This window comes from Papaver somniferum, chromosome 10 (genome assembly GCF_003573695.1).
Source record: "Papaver somniferum cultivar HN1 chromosome 10, ASM357369v1, whole genome shotgun sequence".
In the NCBI taxonomy this organism is placed as follows: domain Eukaryota; kingdom Viridiplantae; phylum Streptophyta; class Magnoliopsida; order Ranunculales; family Papaveraceae; genus Papaver; species Papaver somniferum.
In genome coordinates this window covers 124,968,467-124,984,782 of record NC_039367.1, presented here as the reverse complement: position 1 = coordinate 124,984,782, position 16,316 = coordinate 124,968,467, and the positions used below count along the sequence as shown (strand labels likewise).

The following is a 16,316-nucleotide window of genomic DNA, read 5'->3' as shown; positions in this document are numbered from 1 at the left end:
ACAATCTGTGAATAACGGTTGGGATAGCGTTCTAAGAGAAAGTCTCGATGATTGAAATGAGAGTAGATTACGTAACCCTTGATCCGAAGTTCTTTGAACTTTGTTGAGCAAGTATGTTCGGTAGGATTGTGGAATTGGCTTGCCAAGTCCGCGAACCCAGTCCGCGAACTGCCGGAAGTTCTCGAACCCGAGAATTTCTGCTGGGATTTTTGAAACTCATTTGTGGGACGCAAGTCCGCGAACTGGCGAAAGTTCTCGACCGAGAATTTCTGCTGAGTTTTGGAAAACTCAAATCGAATGCTTAAGTCCACGAACTTGTTTGTGTACTTGAGTGGTTTTAATCTAAGATGATTTGCTCTGAACATAATATTAAATTACTAAGGAATGTTTTATGCAAACCGTGGCTAAAATGTTTATTGAGCCGATTCTAATCGAATCGATATCATCTAGAGTTCAACTGTGTCTTGTGTAGTTACATAAAATCTCATAGCAATTGAATGTCTCTCTAACTAGTTCGTTTGAGTCAAGTGGACTAGTTATGATGGATGAAGAGCATGGTTAATATGTGAAGCTCATATGGTTACCTTTTGGGTTGCTATATTGGACCAACATGTATGTGAACGTTTTGGGCCGGTTCTCACAAACCTGGAAAACGTACATGAGTGTGTTTGACAAGCTTTGTCTTTCAATCTAACGGTTGAGAGATATTGGCTTGGATCAAAATCAGTGGTTGATATTGTTTGCTTAATTCTTAAGTAAAAACCCTGGTTTGAAAGGCTATAAATAGGAGACGTCTAGGTTGAAGAAAAATTAATCCCCACACACCTTTCTTGTGTGATACTAGTTTTTTTCAAAGCTAGAGTCGATCTCCATTAATCCTTGAGTTTCTTCTTCAAACTCGGATTAACGACTAAAAGACTTCATTGGGATTGTGAAGCCAGACCGATACTACTTTTATTGTAGTTGGGTGATCTGATCTTACGTTTCTATCGTTAAGAGTACAATTGTTTCTGATTGGCTCGAGAACTTGTTTCTCCGATAGGTAAGATAAAGTATTCACGAACATCTTCGTCTCACTGTTCGTGAATCCTCAGTATTCTTCTTATGTATTCAGGAATCGAGTATTAAGAGGTGATTGATATATCTAGACTGTTCTTCGGGAATATAAGACCGGATTTATCAATTGGTACCTTGAATATACCTTGATAGAATTATCAAAAAACGGAACAAAAATTAGGGTTTATCTGTGGGAGACAGATTTATCCTTTGATAGACTTGTCTGTGTGAGACAGATTTGTTTATTGTCAAAGCCTGCGATTTTGGGTCGTAGCAACTCTTTGTTGTGGGTCAGATCAGCAAAGGGAATCAAGTGCGTAGTATCCTGCTGGGATCAGAGGCGTAAGGGTGCAACTGTACTTTGTATCAGTGGGAGACTGGTAGGGGTTCAACTATAGATCATACCGAAGTTAGTTTGGAGTAGGCTAGTGTCTGTAACGGCTTAATACAGTGTGCATCTAATCTGGACTAGGTCCCGGGGTTTTTCTGCATGTGTGGTTTCCTCGTTAACAAAATTTCTGGTGTCTGTGTTATTTCTTTTTCACATTATATTTGTTTATATAATTGAAATAATACAGGTTGTGCGTTGTTAATCAATTGGAGATCCAATGTTGTGATTGCTGGTTTCATTGATTAATGGTGTCTCTATAAAAGAGTCACAAACCGATACCTGCAAGTGCACAGGGTCTGTTGTAGTGAGTGTGCAAATACGGGTCGAATCCACAGGGACTAGGGTGTGTATTGAAATTCTCCTAAGCTACTCTCTAAGTGCAAGGCAGTGAAGTAAAGAGCCAAAGAAACAAAGTAAAACAGTGGCAGTGATGGAAAGAGTGCATTGAATAAAAGAAGCAAAGAAGATCAAAGTAAACAGTTGTGGTAACACTACTAGGGTCTTGAATCCACCTTCTTATTCCTATGCTAAGGCAATATTTATTCAAATTATGTTCTTGTTCCTTTCCAGAGAAAACTACAAAGAATGATTTATCAGTTAATCTTCCTAACTCACCCCTAGCATAGGTTGTCTTCTTACAACACAACCTATCACAGGCTAATTTGGTTCAATTAGCTAACTCTCATTCCTTTCTCAATTAAGCACAGTTCTTATTATATGGTGGGATCTCAAATGGATAACTTATCAACCAACTTCACTAATTCCCCCCTAGCATAAATTGTCTTCTTACAGTACAGCTTATCACAGGTTCATTTGATCAATGTAGCTAACTAGCATCCCTAAAGCTATGAAGCATTATAAGAACAATAATATGAACTTGAATTATCTTAACATGTGATTAAGGGTTTCATCTAAACCCTAGCAGATTAATTTAGAACATGAACTGAAATTAAATTCTAAAATGAACTGAAATTTACAAAACAATTTAAACTAAGAACTAACCCTTGAGGCACTGGCTATTCCAGTCCTCTTGGGTGAAGCACTGGCTAGCCCAGGCATACCCACAACATCACACCCACATTCTATTTATACCCAGAATCCCAATTAGGGTTCATACAATGTTTTTCCCCAAATCCCCAAATCAGCAGAAATTAGGGTTACTGATTTACCTAATTTGATGGGATGATTCGTTCCCATGTCTGCGACCCATCCTTCCTCTGCTCTTCCTTCTCCATCTCCTGTTCCAACTGCTCCTCTAGATCGAGCTATTTTATCAATTTCTCTTCTTTCCTGTCTCTGAAACCCTAGGAGAGAAATTGGTATGATAGCTGGCTAGAAAGAAGGGGAAATAGATGGGGTTTCGTTAGGTAATAGCCATGATGGCTTTTGGTGGTGGTTGTGGCAGTTGAGGAAGGTGGTGGTGATGATGGTGGTGCGGCAGGGTATGGTGGTGTTGCAGAGGGTGAGGGAGAAAGAGAATAAGTCGATGGAAAATGGATTGGGGTGCGTTTGTTTTTGGTATAGGGTATTTGGTACTCGGGTGTTGAGCGGGTTTAACAATTGTTGATGAACATCGAGGATGAGACGTTGGATGCGAAGATGATGGATCGATCTAACGGCGAGACATAAGGAAGCGAGGAGCTTCAGACTTCGATGCACGACGATGAAGCGACCGTAGGATGCATCTGTGGATCCAATCTGACGGCTACGAGCTTAGGCAGGCTTTGGGCTTGGTCTTGGACTTAGGTTAGAGTTTGGGCTTAGACAATTCTGAGCCCACTTCTTCTTTAAGAACAAATTCTTCCTTCCAAGCCCACTTCTAGTTGATCCAGCTCTTGCAAAAATCATTCTTCGTTGCCTTTCTGCGGGAGTCTTCGCCGTTTCTTTGCTCTTTTCACTTCGTGAATTAACCAGGCTTTATTTAGTACCTAAAAATGCAAAATTAATTAAGAAAAGTATTTATTCTTGAAAACAATGAAAATACAGAATATGGGATAAAATGGAGAATTAATGCACAAAAGATGAGTTAAATGCCAAGAAAAATATATAGAAATATGCACTTTTTAGCACTCATCAATTAACACTTGGATATTGGTCTTTGGTACCATCCAAGTTATCTCTCTTTAATCGAGACTCGTTGTTTTCTTGAGTAAGATTATATTGAGAGATAGAGATATCAACGCCTTGAGACACTATATTCTAGATTGAGTCTGACTGTCTAGTTGATTCTCTAGTAGAGTATTTCGGAGATTGTCTGTTCAGATTGCTAATCGAAATATTGGGTGGCATTGTTAGACCCCCGCTTTTTCAATTGGTATCAGAGCAGGAAAACACATTAAAGACCTAATCAGTCTGTGTTTGTAACGATCTGACTCTATGGACAGAATTGCTATCTCTGAAGACGCAATACCAGCTGAAGGTCATTCGATTAAGAAGCAAACATCTGACACTATGGAGAATAACTCCAACATATTCCTTCACCTGTGTCTGAACATGACTGGGAAAAATCACTTGATGAGCATCTTGATGAACTCTCAGATGACAGTGATTCAGAAGAAGGACAGAGTGTTGATGAGGAAGCCTCTCAGTACATTATGATGATTAATCATGACCTGAAAGAAAAAAGGTCCACTTCATGTATACGAAATTACATTGGACCAGTTTGTCTAGAAAACAGGAAGTTGAGAAAACTCTTCAGAGGGTACGATAGTGGATACAAACTTATACAAGCCACTGTCAATGATCACAAGGAAGACGTTCTTCTGAAAAGAACAGAATGTGATAATCTCCTTAGAAAACTTGCCATTATGAAAGACAAGCTTGAAGAATCTGAGGCAAGATGTGAATCTCAACAAAAATGTTTTAATGACAAAGAACGTCAGCTCATTGCTATAGAGAAATCCTTGGAAGCTGATCTTAGGGATGCCCTTAAAAGGGTAAACTCATTATAAGAGAATCTGAGAAGATTCAATTCTAGCTCGACTAAGCTATCTTCTATGCTGGGAGCATGTAAGGACCCTCGTGATACACGTGGTCTGGGCTATAAAGGGATAGACGCTCCAAGCACTGGAAAGATTAACTTTGTCAAAGCTGTTAATGACAACTCATGTGAAAAGCCTGTGACAGCTGATAAAAACAAGGTTTCCTCTCCAAATTCTTCTACTCAGAGAAAATCATTTCATAATGTGTCTTTTCATTGTCATTTTTGCGGTAACAAAGGACACTCTGAGCAGAGGTGTCGTGTTCGAAAAAGGAATGAAAAACTTCACAACATTCTCTCTTGGATGTCTAAAGAAGTTGTTAAACCTGCGGCACAGATAGGTAGAATTAGCTTTTCACCATTTTATAAAGATAAAAATGGTTTTCACGACTCTACCCAATCTAAGGGCATTCCCAAGTGGAGTAGGGAAAAAGGAAATTACACGACAGATCCTATAAATCAGTCTGGAAAAAGAAGAAGGAATAGGAGGAAAAAGAATACTAATCCTATGGAAGGCGTTTCCAGTTCCTCCAATGATGATTGTATTCACGTCAACAATCGGGTGTCTGATTTAAATATCTGTATAAACAAGCTTAGGCGGAATATTAAGAAGACATATGTTGTCAACTCAGGTACGTCTAAACCAACCCTTAAAATTACTTCTTCAATTTCAGATTGTTTGAATGTTAATAAGGAGGAAGTAAATTATGATGAGCAAGATGCTCATCTCACTAATTTCTGACAAGTTTATGTTGCATCTCTTCTTAATTTCATCTGTGTTAAAAAGAGGTGCTCATGATTCTCAGGAATCTCTTGAGAAAATTTTCAGATGTGTACTGTTTGTAGTACGGGTCTTGTGTCGAATTTCTCTCTTCCGTTGGGCCTCCCTTTTTTCCCTCTTGGCCCAGTTTCCTTGTCTGCACCAACCCTCACGAACGAACGCTCTCTAGGGTTTGTGGAATATTGTGTATTTACTATTTATTCTAAAGAAAAGCTTTTCAAAGTTTTCAGTGCAGAATGAAGAGAAACCAGAGACGTGAACTTGTTGATGTATCCATAGCTTGTTATCATGCTCTTGATCATGAAAGTGACAATCGTGTCCAGATTTCTAGACAACTGAATGGAAATCTCTTGATGGATTTTGAGATTGTACGAGAACAACTCGAGATTGTAAGGAAGAATCTCTTCTTCGTAAAGGACAAACTAAAGGAGGCGAATGAGGAACTCATTCTTGTCAAGACCATGATTGCTGATAAGATCTAGTTCTCGTTTTAAAGCCTATGAAGTCTTCTTTTTGTTTTATGAAGAATAACTAGTGTTGATAGCCAAGATTGTGACTACACATAGCTATCGTTTGTTTCATTGTCTTATGATTATTTTCTTAGGGTTTTGGTTATAAAATTCTAAAAATATTTTGAGGATGATTGTTATTGCAATATTATGTTTGGTTACTTTTATTGCAATATTGTTATGGGATATGTATGGTTTACGTTCGTGAGATTGAAGATCCCATATTTTTGTCAAAAAGTAAAGTCGTTCATGATCGGTTTCTTGGTTAAGGAACTAATCGACTTTTGACATTGAAAAACGAAAACCCTATGCAATCATGTATTTGATGGAAAATGGGATGTGGTCGTTTGTTTTGGCAAGGATAAAATCTATTATGTCACTTTGTGATGCAAAGATAGAATTGATCCTTGTGTATCCACGGTTTTGAACTTAATTGTTTACTTTTATAAAACCGTGAAGGATCCATTATGTGTCTTATGTTGAGCACCTTACAACTAAGTCAATTTATCTTGGTTTAGTTGGTTGTTCCATGAGATGCTATATGTTGAGCATATGAAACTAAATTAATCGACTAGTTTGGTTATTTAGTTTTGTACTCCATAAGTCTTCTTTTCTTCTTACTTATGTTGAGTACATGTACGGTTAGGTGTGTCAATCATTTGATACCTTAATCGGGGTTCCATAATCTCTTATGTTGATCCCATTACAATTAAATTGATTGCTTCGGTGATTCATTTGATTGTTGGTTATCCAATTAGATTAATTATAAGTTCTCTTGTAGTTAATCTAGTTGATGTTTCAAATATTCCACAATTTCTTGTGTTGAGTATTTGAAAGACTATAGTAATCATGCTCCCTTGTGGTTATTGTAGTCATGTATTCCGTAAGGTTCCCCTTATGTTGAGTACTTTGAACGATTAAGTTGGTTATGTCCGCATGATTAACTTAGTCGTAGCTCGTTGCTCCGTGAGTTTACTTGTGTTGAGCACGCTCAATTAAATTGATCATTTTTGTGGTTTTGATTTGATTTCTCTTGACAATTTAATTAATCATGAGTTTACTTGTGGTTAATTTGGTTGTATTTTGGATATAAAAGATCATCTTTTTGATTTTTGGTGTCCAAATAAATCCTTCTTTTCTCTTGAAATTAAGGTCGCTTTTGTTGTTCTCTTTTGGGAATGACATTTTATGGGGGAGAGTTCTTTTGAACTTGTGCTTAATGGTAATATCTTGCGGGGAGGGCGACTGTGGAATATTTAGAGGGGTTATCTTGTATCTTAAAACTCCTTGATGAATGCTATTAGCTTCGGCTATAAGATTGCATCTAAATTTAAGATGATGTGTGTCTTCTCTTTTGGTTATGCATTGTCTCTCGTGGGAATTTCATTATGAACCTGCTCTTTACCTTTTCCAATTTTATTGACAAAAAGGGGGAGAAATATTGTAGTTCACACTACATAATACATATGGTTTTCTGATCATTGTGTAAGGGGGTGTGGTTTCCATGATCGAGATAGGTATCGACTAAGGGGGAGTGATACATATCACCATAGTACTATTGTTAAAGTCGTGATACAATTGGACTTTGATATTCATAGTAGTACCATGACACTGTTAATAATGATTGAGAATCTCGATTTCTCTCATTATTGTGCTACGAATCTTCAACAACGATGATGCTGAACTTACAACCCTTGGAATCATTGGAGAACTTGGAAAGGACGAAGATTTCAAGGAATATTGAAGATTAGACTATGGAATAGGAGCCACTAAAGATTATCTTTTTTGTATTCCATATGTATTAATAGTTTTGCCACTAAAATTGACAAAGGGGGAGATTGTTAGAGCATAGCTCGGTCGACCTCGCATGCGTTGCTATATCAAGCATGTTTGTCAATGTTAGTGATCAAAACTATATAGTATTGATATCTAGCCTACTAGAAAGTCTCAGTCTAGGATAGGAAAATTGGAGGTGAGCTCAAGGACTTCATGGCGATTCAACAACAACGACGAAGATCTACACCAAGGAACCGTGGAACTTCATCAACAAAAAGGTATGTGAAGACTTGAACTTATCTGTCACTCATAAGTCTATCTATTCTATCTCATACTTCTTATGAGACAAAGTCGTATGCTTTATAGACTAGATCAAGCACACCACTATTTCGAGCTGAGTATTCAATGCTTATCTTTTTATCGAAGTATGTGTGTTGGTAAAGCTTTTCGCTTTAGCCAAGTTTATCATCATATTTCAATCACTAAGTTGAGAATTGCTCTGACGTGAAGACAATCTGTGAATAACGGTTGGGATAGCGTTCTAAGAGAAAGTCTCAATGATTGAAATGAGAGTAGATTATGTAACCCTTGATCCGAAGTTCTTTGAACTTTGTTGAGCAAGTATGTTCGGTAGGATTGTGGAATTGGCTTGTCAAGTCCGCGAACCCAGTCCGCGAACTGCCGAAAGTTCTCAAACCCGAGAATTTCTGCTGGGATTTTCGAAACTCGTTTGTGGGACGCAATTCCGAGAACTCAGTCCGCAGACCTAGTCCGCGAACTGGCGGATGTTCTCGACCGAGAATTTCTGCTGAGTTTTGGAAAACTCAAACCGAATGCTTAAGTCCGCGAACTTGTTTGTGTACTTGAGTGGTTGTAATATAAGATGATTTGCTATGAATATAATATTAAATTACTAAGGAATGCTTTATGCAAACCGTGGCTATAATGTTCATTAAGCCGATTCTAATAGAATCGATATCATCTAGAGTTCAATTGTGTCTTGTGTAGTTACATAAGATCTCATAGCAATTGAATGTCTCTCTAACTAGTTTGTTTAAGTCAAGTGGACTAGTTATGATGGATGAAGAGCATGGTTAATATGTGAAGCTCATATGGTTACCTTTTGGGTTGTTATATTGGACCAACATGTATGTGAACGTTTTGGGCCGGTTCTCATAAACCTGGAAAACGTACATGAGTGTGTTTGACAAGCTTTGTCTTTCGATCTAACGGTTGAGAGATATTGGCTTGGATCTAAATCAGTGGTTGATATTGTTTGCTTAATTCTTAAGTAAAAACCCTGGTTTGAAAGGCTATAAATAGGAGACGTCTAGGTTGAAGAAAAACTAATCCCCACACACCTTTCTTGTGTTATACTAGTTTTCTTCAAAGCTAGAGTCGATCTCCATTAATCCTTGAGTTTCTTCTTCAAACTCGGATTAACGACTAAAAGACTTCATTGGGATTGTGAAGCCAGACCGATACTACTTTTATTGTAGTTGGGTGATCTGATCTTACATTTCTATCGTTAAGAGTACAATTGTTTCTGATTGGCTCGAGAACTTGTTTCTCCGATAGGTAAGATAAAGTATTCACGAACATCTTCGTCTCACTGTTTGTGAATCCTCAGTATTCTTCTTGTGTATTCAGGAATCGAGTATTGAGAGGTGATTGATATATCTAGGCTGTTCTTCGGGAATATAAGACCGGATTTATCAATTGGTTCCTTGAATATACCTTGATAGAATTATCAAAAAATGGAACAAAAATTAGGGTTTATCTGTGGGAGACAGATTTATCCTTTGATAGACTTGTCTGTGTGAGACAGATTTGGTTATTGTCAAAGCCTGCGATTTTGGGTCGTAGCAACTCTTTGTTGTGGGTCAGATCAGTAAAGGGAATCAAGTGCGTAGTATCCTGCTAGGATCAGAGGCGTAGGGGTGCAACTGTACCTTGTATCAGTGGGAGACTGGTAGGGGTTCAACTATAGATCATACCGAAGTTAGTTTGGAGTAGGATAGTGTCTGTAGCGGCTTAATACAGTGTGTATCTAATCTGGACTAGGTCCCGGGGTTTTTCTGCATTTGCGGTTTCCTCGTTAACAAAATTTCTGGTGTTTGTGTTATTTTTTTTCCGCATTATATTTGTTTATATAATTGAAATAATACAGGTTGTGCGTTGTTAATCAATTGGAGATCCAATCTTGTGATTGTTGGTTTCATTGATTAACACTTGGACATTGGTCTTTGGTACCATCCAAGTTATCTCTCTTTAATCGAAACTCGTTGTTTGCTTGAGTAAGATTATATTGAGAGATAGAGATATCAACTCCTTGAGACACTATATTCTAGATTGAGTCTGACTGTCTAGTTGATTCTCTAGTAGAGTGTTTCGGAGATTGTCCGTTCAGATTGTTAATCGAAATATTGGATGGTGTTGTTAGACCCCCGCTTTTTCAGTATCAGCTATCATCGTCATTAGCGCTTGCCAAATTGCTAACTTATAGTCTTGTACCTCTAAAATTTTCCGTATAATACACAGTGACTATGTCTATGTTCCCTGTTATTTTTACTGTTTTCTTACAAAAATGGTCTTGTCTTGTATCGTCTTGTCATCTTCATTTTTCAACACCAGCTAAACAACTTAAACTAAGGAGAGTAATTAATTATATATTGTTGGACACTTGGTCCACATTGAGAGTACACACGTAACTAACTATTAGGCTAATAGGCTTTATATGTTCACACTCAGCTTTTGCGTTTCCAAAAAGGGTCTGTTCTGGTCTGCTCTTGTCTTGTCTCGTCTCATCATCCGCAAAGTAACACCACTAGGGTAAACTCTATAGTCGTAGAGCGAGTAGAGTAACATTTTCGAGACGAAAATGCCTGCACTTCTACTGTGTGATGTTATCTGTCGTGCCATTATAACCTACTATAATTTCGTGTGACGTGGTCTCGTACTATCCTTTCGTCTTGTCTCATCGCCTGCACTGCAGAGCCTACACTACCGGCTAAAACTTAGAATCCAAGAGTGAGCCTAGTTAGCAATTCTAAGTAACCAAATCAATCATAGGTATCGGATGTCCGTTGTACTGTGTGTCTTATCGGTCCATTTTGTTTTGTTTCAGCGAAGATACATAAGAAAAAAAAAATCTTCAACTCGAAATAAAACCGCAACACACGAGTTTACAAATTATCAATAATCCTGAAATAGGGGAAAATGAGTTTTGCACTTGAACACTGATGCGAAGGAAGAAGACAATAAAATAGGTGGATAAAATGTTTTGCATGACGTGGTAAATCATGGGGAAAAAACCGGGAATGAGACACAAGTATATTCTCATAGTGGGGATTGGGGAAACACGTTTTGCCCGTATACGTGGCTTGAGAGTATTTTGATTTGATAATTTCCCCTGGACAGGGGTATCCGGAAGAAAAAAAAAACTTCACTATCCTATTCATAGTGGTTTTTAAAATCGTGCGATTCACCATTTGAAACGCACGATTCGCTTCGGTTTCTATAAAATCGCTTCAGATCGCATCTGTGAATTTTTACCTAAAAAGTCTAGCCAAGTAGGATTGATTAGCGATTCTTCAATTAGAACAAGGTTTTTTTAAAAATGAACGTGTAGTCAAATATCGGTTGAATACCGTGACACGAATTTTCGGTGAATATCGGTGGAATATCGAATTTATTTTAACAGCATTACTATAGAAACCGTCAATAAAAAATAATGATAAACCGCCTCTTACAGATTTTCAAAAATGAAACCGTCAATAAAAAATAATGATAAACCGCCTCTAACAGATTTTCAAAAATTCCCCATCATAGGAAATTTTAGCAGGGGTCCAAGCGTTGCGTGAACTAGGTTTTTTTTGTTGTTTTTTGCTCAGGGGGCCATGTAACAACGCGTGACGCACGTGTTATTTCTAATATATATATATAAGAATAGAATATGGAAGATAGAACTTGTTATGTGTTTTTCAAGGTGTTGCGAAAATAAAATCTTGATTGCAGACAAACCCTAATTTGACACAATTAAAAATGGTTGTCGTTTCAAATGTTATCAAAGTAAAAGAAGAGAAACCAATCGAAGAAGAACCAAATAGTCGCATTGATATCAAGGTCGCGAGTTATCACGTAAGTGTAGTATCTCAAACTCCATCAAATGCTTAAAATGTTTCAACTTTTAATGTTCGGGTTCGAGGATATAACTCTTATTCTAAAGTTCTAAACTCGTCTTGTTGTCATAAAAGTTCTCGTTTCTATACTTTATTTTTTCCCGATAATTTAGTATGATTGAGAATGGTGTTATACCGGTAATCTTCTCTCTTTCCTCTATCGCTCTGAATGGGCTTGTTATGGTTTTGATGTATATGCTCATGGTGATGCATGCCTAATATTGCCTGTATGTAAACTGTATTTTTTTCTTATTTTTTTTTTATCTTCAAACGTAGGGTAATGGTAATAGGGTTGGCTTTAGGATCAAGCGCAATGCTCGGATGGGTAAACTTATGCAAGCCTACTGTGAAGCATTAAAAATTGATATTACGTCCATCAAATTCATACTTGACGGTAAACAGATAAAGCAAGAACATACAGCAGATCAAGTAATTTTTCTCTAATCTGTAGTGTCTTGATTTTAATGACAAGGTTTTGGTTTTCAAATCTGAGATTATTTTGTTTGAATAAGGATCAGCTTAAATTGGTAGACGGGGACGAGATTCAGGTCGTACATGACATGATAGGGGGTGGCTTGGTCTTAATGTGACGATGAAGGTACAACAAATTGTGGTTATATTTTTCTCTTGATTTTTTCAGTTGTTACTGGTTTTTATTTGTTTTTGAGCTCTGTGTTGTGTTTTTTTTTTTATATCTTATTCCAGGTCTTTTTACCATTAGTATTACGTTCTAGTTATGAAACGTTATCTGATGGTATTTACAAGAGTAACAAGTGAACTCTCTTGCTCCCAACTTCAGAGGCCAATTCTGATGAAAGAAGGAAATTTAGCCGGCAGTTTCCTACTCCCAGATCCGTTGGATTTTTTTTTTTAAAATTCAAGAGTATCTGAGCTATAACAGTATTTGTAGTAGTAAGTTGTTTTAGATCTAATCCCAGATCTGCCGGTCCTATATTTTTGATACGTTAGCCAAGGATTTTAACCACCCAGTATTTTGAAGGTCATGAGTTTTATCCACTGAAGTTTAGTTGGTAGAGGTGTTTAGCCGTAAAATAATAGGCTGGTTAAGGCGTTAGGTGCCCCGTTGGTAAAGAATTCGACCAACATTAGGTCCGGCCGTTGACATTGACTTGGTTAAGGCCCTCTGCCAACGACTTTGAAAGTGATTCACAAATGTACAATGCAAAAACAGTAAGGATTTTATTCTGAAAATCAACAAAGTCAACTACAAAATCCATCCACCTCTTCTGGTTAACCAATAAGACAACAAAAAACTTGGAACATATTTGTGTGCTAATAACATCCATAATCATTGCACATTAAAAAGAAAAACTGACCAACCTACTAAGACATCAAGGACACACGGACATAGGCTGTTATTGAGGGATTGGTAGCAGCTGAAAATCAAGATCTGGGTTTGTACTCACAAATCTCTGACCATTCATATTCCATCTGGTCCTTCGGTATTTATGCGTTTTGCAGAGTCTACAGGAAGGGAGGCAAAGCATTCAAACCTAGTTCAACTCGGGAAACAACTCACAAGCTGCTGCATGAGTCCTCATAAATGCTTAAGTGCAGCAATGAGAGACTTCCAAATCGACAAATGAAGCTCTTGGCACGCTTCCTGCAGTGTAAGCTAAGCGGAGATGTCCTTCTGCAACCACCTTAACCATTAAGTTTGTTCCACTGCAACAGCTCATTCATGTTTGAAAAGACTCCATTGATACACTTGCACTTCCTAGTTCATAATAACAAAATTTGAGACCACAAGTACAAAATCTCAAAATGCATATACACCATAAAAAAATTAAATCCAGGTTAAGAGCAACAAATTTCTTTGTTACCTGCTCATGAGCATTATTCCATGTTTACTGGCCAAATGTCGGAACTCACACTCAGTATGGAAGGGGATTGTCAAGCTGCTAATGCTGCAACCTTTTCCTGTCAGTAATTCGACAAGCTAACGGTAAGCCACTGGAAGAAAAATATATAATTTTCAATATTCCCTAATCTCATATAAAAAAAGTAGTCATAATTTACTCATGCTCAATGCAAATATTAAATGATACGCATCTGCTATACTTCCATGGAAATAGGATAAGAAATTCCAGTCCAAATGACAGGGTAAGATTCCCAAACTTCTAGGAATTTCAAGGGTTTCTATAGATAATCATGCTACTTGGTTGATGCCAATCAGAACAGTATGAACATTACGGATGCTGGCATTTTATTACTATCTGGAGCTAACAGAAGTAAAAAAGCTTTCCAGATCTTGGTAACATTAACCAAAAGAAAAAAAAAACCAACTTAAGAACAATAGTGAACTTGCTAATTTTGACGAAAAGCCGTACATGAGAAAAGTCGATTAATCGAAATACCTTATGCAAATAATTCAACTGAGTGATCTCACAGGTTAAGTATAACCATGGTGAAAACCCAAGACTGAGAGTACACTAACGGATTTGTTCCTCAAATTGTTAACTTCAGAGCAATACCAAGACACTCATGACTAAACAAAATTAGTAGTAAGTGCTTACTGCAACAGACACAGGAATTAAAAATAGATGTCAATCAGATACATGCCAACAAGGAACATATAAGAGAATAAATCCCTATGTAAATCATTATATGTGTCTGGCCGTATTGTGGTACAAAATTGGAATATAAATATAAGAAAACCTACCACCAAAGAAGTATAGAAAAGAAAAGATGCAGAAAACATATGAATCACTGAGCTGTCTAGAAACAACTACAGCTTCAGACAGGTGAAAGATTTAACTAATCAAACAAATACCGGGGACTGTCTCAAGATCTCGTATTTCTGTTACAGATTCAATATGCTATTCTAGACGAGCATGAAAAACAATTGTTGCAGAACCCACCACACACTAAACACATCAAAGAATACCGAAAAGATAAGCTTCTCCCGCAGAATAATATGTAGAAGTGCAGCGCTGCAAGAGAAGATGACAGTTAGCCCAAAAACTGAAGAGGGAAAAGGATACACAACTCAATGAACTTGTTTCGTGCCTGATAACAATGCTGAGTGCAGCATGAGGAGTGACCAGAATAGCTGGGCCAAATGCATAAGTCGCAAAGTTAGCAACCTTCCCCGGATAATCACTGCAAAAATGAGATCAGCCCATTAGTAACGTAGTCTTGAATGCCGCCACATTACAGGGTACAAGGAAAAGCTCTACAGATACTGGACACCAATATTCAAAAAGCTTCCACAAACTAGCCAGAGCATAATGCTTGAAGCAGAGTGCACTGCTGATGACTTTAGAGATATCTCAATTAATATGGTGAATAATAAAGATAAAATAGGCACGAAGCAGGATTATATACATACTATAAGGCCATTTTGTGGTAGCTCCATCTTCTTGGTTGGACTGGTCATGGCAATTCAACGGCCCTAGCAATGGATTTCCGGGACTTATGGAAGTTGATATTGACGTCTGTGAAACAATCCCCCCTATTAGTCCTTCAGAAGATGCAGCTTTCTGTTTCAACCCATGTTATGAATCCTGTGGATGATGGAATCCATGTTACAGATTCAATTGCACTAATCTTATGAATTTATAAAAGTTTATCAACAAAATAGAATAAATCAGGTTTTAACATCATGATATAACTGATTTCACAACCTCGATGATTAACAGACGTAACAAACATAAATGATTAATTATAACTTGATGAGATAAAAATCAAACCCTAACGAGTTAGGAATCATCAGATTTTCCAGGTACAGAAAAGAATGAGGAACTAAAACATTTGAGCTGACAGAAAAAAACTTAATCCCGTAAAAATAAAAACTCGATCTGATGAATAATCGATCTTTCATTGGCACATGCATCATCAAAAAAAGAAAAAATTATATAGATCTAAAACAATTCATTAAGACATGGAAATCTGTACCCTAAACCCCAACATCTCATAGATTTTGAGATATAATGGAAACTCTATTCATCTTTAAGCATAAAAAAAAAATCAATAAAAAGAAATTCAATAACCAATTTCCCATAATAAAATGCTTTCGTATTTGATAACACAAAATTTGTTGAAACAAAAGCCAGCTTTCTAACCTTCAATGGATCATAAGAGTTGAAATCCCCATTCAACAGTTAACAAAACCGGAAAACAAAAGATTACTATCTTGTTCTCTTGCATAGACACAGTCAGGTAGAGAGAATGATTCAGAGATCTTTTGCATATAGCCGGATTAAGAGAGGGATTCAGTGGTGGGGGAGCCTAGTTAGTAAGTGCGAATCATTCGTGAATTTTTCCGTATCGCGAATTTTACGGTTTTATTCGCGTACGTTTGCAACTCCGAATCCAAGACGCGTATTGTGTGACATTATCGGATTATTACGCGAATCGTTCACGAACTTTACGTATCCCGAATGATACGTCCGCTTAATTCACAAGAAATTCTTTAGCTTTTATGCTTTCAAAGGCCCTATAGTTTTGGGCTTTACTGCCTCCCAAACATACACGTCCCAATATTAGACGTTGTTGTAATTTTTATGAAACAAAAATGTCAGAAGAGATTTGAAGGTGAAGGTGAGAGAGATCTAAACCACTATACCACGTCCTCTTTGATAACCAGTGTTGTATATATTATTAATATCATCATATTAAG

The 16,316-nt window shown here is 37.2% G+C and overlaps 3 long non-coding RNA genes across 5 annotated transcripts; 1 reads left to right on the top strand and 2 right to left on the bottom strand.

The window, feature by feature from the left end:
* The first annotated feature begins 11,476 nt into the window (after positions 1-11,476).
* Positions 11,477-12,855, top strand: LOC113318797. The gene is made up of 4 exons (XR_003344814.1): positions 11,477-11,633; positions 11,951-12,103; positions 12,193-12,272; positions 12,380-12,855. It is a non-coding gene; the product is annotated as an uncharacterized LOC113318797 (long non-coding RNA).
* Positions 12,851-14,631, bottom strand: LOC113318795. Of its 3 annotated transcripts, XR_003344812.1 has the most exons (4): positions 14,557-14,631; positions 14,053-14,210; positions 13,519-13,615; positions 12,851-13,412 (listed from the first exon to the last, which is right to left on the bottom strand). It is a non-coding gene; the product is annotated as an uncharacterized LOC113318795 (long non-coding RNA). The 3 variants fall into 3 exon arrangements; XR_003344811.1 differs by lacking the exon at positions 14,053-14,210; XR_003344810.1 differs by having other exon boundaries at positions 14,053-14,628.
* A 73-nt stretch (positions 14,632-14,704) lies between these two features.
* Positions 14,705-15,914, bottom strand: LOC113318796. The gene is made up of 3 exons (XR_003344813.1): positions 15,760-15,914; positions 15,027-15,201; positions 14,705-14,797 (listed from the first exon to the last, which is right to left on the bottom strand). It is a non-coding gene; the product is annotated as an uncharacterized LOC113318796 (long non-coding RNA).
* Between the last annotated feature and the right edge of the window lie 402 nt (positions 15,915-16,316).